The 6098-nt window shown below is 46.7% G+C and overlaps 1 protein-coding gene across 1 annotated transcript in view; it reads right to left on the bottom strand.

The window, feature by feature from the left end:
- Positions 1 to 6098, bottom strand: part of LOC146662620 (uncharacterized) — a gene marked incomplete at its 5' end in the record, with an annotated part of 78298 nt that overhangs the window by 36990 nt on the left and 35210 nt on the right. The gene's annotated exons all lie outside the window — the stretch shown is intronic.

The following is a 6098-nucleotide window of genomic DNA, read 5'->3' as shown; positions in this document are numbered from 1 at the left end:
AACTAAATATGTTTCTTAATACTTTAAAACTAAATATGTTCCCTAAAACGGTGACAGAGCTACAGACCCATGACAGCCTTACACAGGTAGCCAGCAGCTATGACCAGCACTACTTGTGCAGTTAATAAAAGGACAGGTAATGTTTGTCGCGCTGTTGCACACACAGCACGCTCGTTTGTTTCAGTTCGTCAGTTGCAACAAGACAACTTACCAACATGTACGTAATAAGCTAATACTCCTGGGTGCTACACACTACAGTGTGCGCTGTACACCTACTTACTGGTTTTGTCGCATCAGTTTGTGTCTCTGAGTTAACTTGTGTTTCTCCTACAGCTCCGGACCGCTAAAAATGCGCGTGCAAACTCTGTGTCTGTGTGCGTATGCACGAGCATGTGAGTGCCTGTGTGTGCACGTACCTGTGTGTATGTGTGAGTGCAAGTGAGTGAGTGTGCATGTAGGTGTGGGTGCGTCGTAACAGTCAAAGCACTGTGTGTGTGTCTGTATCTGTGACTTCCTGCCGGTCATATGAGTAATCTCCTCAGCCAAGCTACACCAAATTCCTTTAGACAACACACAAAACACAGTTAAGATATTACATACACTGAGACCCCCACTCTGCATCCACTGGGCCATTGGCCTCTTGTTGTCTTACATTTACAGATAAGGTGGAGAGTCTCCTGCAAACCTACTTCTAAGTTTATAACAATTATGACCGTTTATTAGATTCAGGTTAAAGCATCAGATTCCGCATCCCCCACTGTAGCTTCCTGTCTCCTTTTATGACAGGCAGACCCCCAGTTTCAATAAATTCCTTTGCCTCTACAAAATTACTCACACTCTCAGGCCTATAGCTAAGCCAAACTAAAACACACAGACAAATCCTTCCCTATTTCTCTGATCTACTGGTGGACACTCTCATCTAAGCAAATTTAACACATTATATTGTAATAATTGTTTTCTTGTACTCACAGTGGCTACACTGTAAACTGTCCATCATTGATCCTTTTCAGGGACAACAAATGCTACCCCGGTTTGACTGGCTGTATTCTTTGATGCATCTGTGTATATTTGTACATAATTATAATACTGATCAATGTAAGTCTGTACTTTATGTGAGTTTGAATTAAATGCCCTATCCCTGTTATTCTTTTCATGTAATGTGAAATCTACTGTGGCATCAGTAGATTTGGCTCCAGCAGATCCCAGGAACAACATCGGAGATCTCTGCCCAAGGAGCGCAGTCCTAGGAACAGCTAGGATGTGCAGGACCCTCAAGCTCCCAGGCCTCTGGTAGAGGACCTGAGCTTGAAGGATAGACCACCCGCAGGAGCGAGAGGGGAATTTATTATCTTTTTGTTTGGTTTGGTTTTTAACATTTTTGATTATTTGATAAGCTCAAATTCTGATCCACACTCCAAGCCAGATGGTTGGTGGCAGCAAAGCACCACATCCTTGTTTGCCAAATGCCAAAAAAGATAATGATGGAGAAGAAGGGGGCGGAGCAAAGTGAGCTGCTCCAGGAGAGGAGGGCTGTGTCCAAATTCAGGGGGAATGATGCTTCAATGCACTATTTGTAGGCAATTATGTCACAGCGACGTGATGAAGGCTTTCCAAATTCATCGTCTAAATGTGGCAACAAATGCGTCCTACTTTTCCCCAGATTTGAAGGATGGGTCGGGTGTATCCTTCGTGGCCCACCATATCCCAGGATTCATTTCCAGTCATCCAGGAGAATTTTTTGTACACTTTTAAATGCAATTATATGAACATCTGGTGGTACTAATATACATTTTTGTAGTGTTTGTGTTGTTAGGGTTTGGGCATCTGCGTATGTTTATCTTTAAATTAATGTAATCTTTGTAAAAAGTGCCAGTAAACTAGCTTTCGTGTGTCTTGTGGTTTTCATGTATTGCTGCTTACATATGTCGTTGATTTTATTTCCAGATTATGACAAACAGAATTCCAATGAGTTATAGTGATATTGTTGCCAGATGCAGATGAAGTTCTTTTAGACTGTGCCATGTGTTGTGTTGTGTCATGTCAAATGTGTATTCATACCAAGTGGCAGTCCTAGCCTGTTTGGCGCGAACACTCCCTCTGCCCCCACCCCCCCACCCCCCCACACACACAGACACAAAACATATTAAGGATTATACATTAACATAAAACTGTTGTCGGAACCATACTGAATTTCGCCAGAGAAACACACACACACACAGACACACATATGAAGAGAGAGAGAGAATGCATTGTATGCAAACGGCTACCAAACAGCCATCATAATTCGTCATACAATGAGAACTGGACGAATCAACGATTGACAACGACTAATTAATATTAAAATCTGTAACATAATGTATTGTTTGGAGTTTAGTCTGTTACTGTTGATATTTTTACCATTTCTTTTTGGAGCAACTGTAACCCACATATTTCCTTAGGGATTAATAAAGTATTCTGACTCTGATTGTTTCAGGATGACCTGCCATCATCCAATCACACATCTGCTTACCTGTATCTTTTGCTCGTTTCTCTTCTTCTTTTCTATTTTTTCTAAACTGAGCACCTGATGGCTTTGAACTTTTCTTGTACATCTTCCATTGGTTTTAATTTTGCACTAGTATGAACACAAATCCCCCAACCCGAGGATCACCACAACATAACCTAACAGACCTACACCTTAGTTCTCAGATTCACTTTGTGTAGGCTTTATTTCTGGGATTTCACACAACCCAGGATTCAAATCATGAATACATAATGGGCTTGGATTTGCATCATTATGAATGAAATGTGCTCTATCTGGAAGCAGCCGGCCCCCCTCCCCTGTCGACAGGTTGTGTGTGAGATCATAAAACTGTAAATTATAAATTTTAAATTGTTATTGATCCCTTTACCCCTGGTCCTAAAGTGCATATTTATTTTCTTACTCTTCTTATATTTGTTGTTTGTTTACTTGCACTGCTGTAACTGGAGCCTCGTCGTCTCGTCTCTCTATATACTGGACTGTATGTAGCGGAGCTGTCAATAAAGTTTACTTTGACTTCAGCAGCAAGCAGGCGCACCGAGGGCTCTCGCGCTCACTTTTCGCCTATAGAATTTCGAAAAAACATCGGTGCAAATTATAAGTCTGTATCATAATGTCTCGTGTTTTCGTGTTTGTTGGGTTTTTTTATTGTTTTATTTTGCCAGTTGGTTATTAAATGCCGCTCTAGCCAGCCAGAGACTCCCCCGCCGCCCCGCCCTCTCCTCCCTGTGCCGCAAGCAGCAGGCGCACCTCGCAAACGGAGGGCGCCCTTACTCCCAGCAAATGGGCGATAGAAAACCGATCGGTGCCTGTGACATTCCCCATATGCGCTGTCTGATGTCGGGGCAACATGAGCACGAGCAATTTATTATTATTTTTTTTGAATCCGCCCCCACCACGATGCCGCCCCGGGCAACCGCCCGTGTCGTCCATATAAAAAACCGCTACTGTTCATGCCTCCAGTGTAGGTTGAACCTCAGTATTTGTCCAGCTCCTCCATATTTCTGTTGACCAACACTTTGGCTTGTTCCGGTGTTCCATTGAGTTTAATGAATACTTTACAGTTGGTGGTCCATGTATTCTGAATTTTTCCCTATTTCTTCAAGTAACGTGCTTTCCTGGCAATGTCCGCATTTCTTTTTATCAGATGTTCATTCATGAAGACATCGGCTCCTTTCAGTTTCTTTCCTTGTTTTAACAGTGCTGTTTTGTGTTTTCTGTTAGCAAATCTCACAATGATGGCTGGTTTGTCACCGTCATTTTTTCGGGGTAGAGGGTGGCAAGCCTCAATGTTGTTATAATTCACTTCCACACATTTGTTTGTTTGTTTTTTTGTTTTTTTTTGCCTGTCCCGTTTGGCTCTTTTGCCATCAGAATTATTGTCTAAAGGCAAAGAAAGATGCCCAACGGATTTACTTTACCAAATTGACCATCCCAGCCTTGCCATAATGGTCCATTTGATTCACCTTTTATTGTTTATTTTATTTTCACTTGCTGAATATGGGACGGACTTGACTGGGGGAAAGAAGGGGAGAAAGAAAGAGGGAAAGAGAAACAGCTGAGAAGAGGGACGGGGGAGAAGGGCAAAAAACAAAAACCAACAGAATGGGCAGGAAAAAAAAAAGAAAAAGAAAATGCATATATCGATCACCTGGATCACCTGTTGAGAAAGAAAAAAGAAAACAAGCAGAAGAGAACAAGAGTAATAGAATAAACAACATCACAATGATATATGGGAATATGACAGTAAATACTAAATATTAAACATTATTGTGCAGCACATAAGATCAACAGAACACAGTGTGCTTTGAGGTAGCAGCCAAAAGGGGTGTAGTTTGTGGGTGTGATCACCCGTGTGTACACCTGTGAGCATGGACGCGCTTGTTTTTTTAAAAGGTTCCTTCATGTAATGATCTGCTAGAGGGTGTGGGGGGGCCACAGCCCCGTCCTCCAGGGTATGAAGCAGGTATGGAGGAGATCAAAACTCCAGACATCCAGAGGCCCCCAGAACACAAGAGACCAAGGAAGACTAACAGAGGGGCAGCCGCGCCACTGTCCCAGAAAGAGCTGAGGAGAGTCCCAGATGAGGGCTCACTCAGCAGCCGCGGAGCAGAAGCCAGGGGGAGTTGCAGTGACGCGCCCGTGAGCTCCGCCGGCAGCCAGCTGTGCCTGAGTGACCAAGCCCCAGGCCGAGAGGCTGGGGGCACCCCACCTCCGAAGTGGCCCGAGCGAGCCCCAGGATCCAGGCCCCGATAAGCGGCCGCCAAGGAGTGAGCCGGCGTGTACCTGGACGCCCATCCCCAGACACAAAGAACCACCAACGCACCGATGTCTGAGGGAGTCGCCACTGGCAGGGGAAGTGGTGGTGGGGGGAGATAGGCCTCCAAACCTTGGAGGGCCTGAGATGTCCCCAGAGAGGTGGCGTCTGATACCCAACCTGACATATAGACACAGACATACAGGCACACACAGATACAAACATCCATTCCCACCCTCATGCTCTCATATGCACTTACTCCACACTCAACCAACGTGCAGACAGACATAAAGAGACGCTGTACACACAATCACACTCCCCAAGCGTACTCTACGAACCGGGTCTAGGTACCCTTGCCCCTGGAGGGGGGAACTGCACCCAGACCCAGGTGGTGTTACCCTTTTCCCTGCGGTGGGGAGAGGCAGACCGCCCCGACTCCGCAGCAGCAGGGAGGCCCCACACTCTAGACCGCAGTCGGACGGCCAACTCCTCCTCCTAGCCCCCCCGCTCCAGCAGGTCGCAGAGAATGGGGGTGAGAGAAGACTCCAAACCTCCCTCCACCCGCTCATTGTAGTGTTGATGCATGTGTGTTCTAAGGTGCATTTAAAACCCAGGAGGGCATGGAGCTACCTGCCAGAGAGCAGCAGGTAAGCGCATAGTCCCTCCTGCTAGCCCTCAATGTCTACGTGTATTTAAAATTGAGAGGTGGGCAATAACGCCAGGGGTGAGGTGTACACCCTGATGGTAACTTGGATTCCGTGTATCGTGCACACCCCCAAGATCCTATATGTATGTGTAATGAGAGTGTGAGTGATGTGAATGTCTAAGTTGTGGGATAAAATTGAGGCAGGGGCAGCCAGAAGGGGACAGAGGGGACAGAGGGGGGGTTAGCCTCCTCTGCACCCTGGTGATATACCCCTACTCCAAGGCCCTGCATGTGTGGGTGGTTGTGGTGGAGCGGGAAGAGGGAGGCAGCTGGAGATGGGGAGGGAAGGAAGGGAGGGGCAAGTGACCCCTCCCTGGGGCCAGCTCCCCCGCTGACCCCAGTAGGCACCCCCATACTCCGCGACCCGCCAGGGAAATGGGGCCCAGGCCCATCCAGACCGGGGCCCAGTGCAGCAGCGCCTCCCGGCCCCACAGAGCCCGGGACAGTCCACCCAACCCCACCACAGAGAAAACTGCACCCACCCCACCATCCACTCATCTTCCAGACTACATAAGACAATAGACGCCCAGGCTGAGATCTTCCTCCACCTCTCCTATATCTCCTCTTCCTGCAGAGAGAGTTCCTGAAGAGAGGAAAGCTCCTGCAAGATGTGA

This window comes from Rhamphochromis longiceps, linkage group LG9, assembly GCF_057381845.1.
Source record: "Rhamphochromis longiceps isolate RC_006_pf linkage group LG9, R_longiceps_female_GT1.1, whole genome shotgun sequence".
In the NCBI taxonomy this organism is placed as follows: domain Eukaryota; kingdom Metazoa; phylum Chordata; class Actinopteri; order Cichliformes; family Cichlidae; genus Rhamphochromis; species Rhamphochromis longiceps.
The sequence above is the reverse complement of the archived record's forward strand: the minus strand, read 5'-3'. Positions and strand labels throughout refer to the sequence as shown.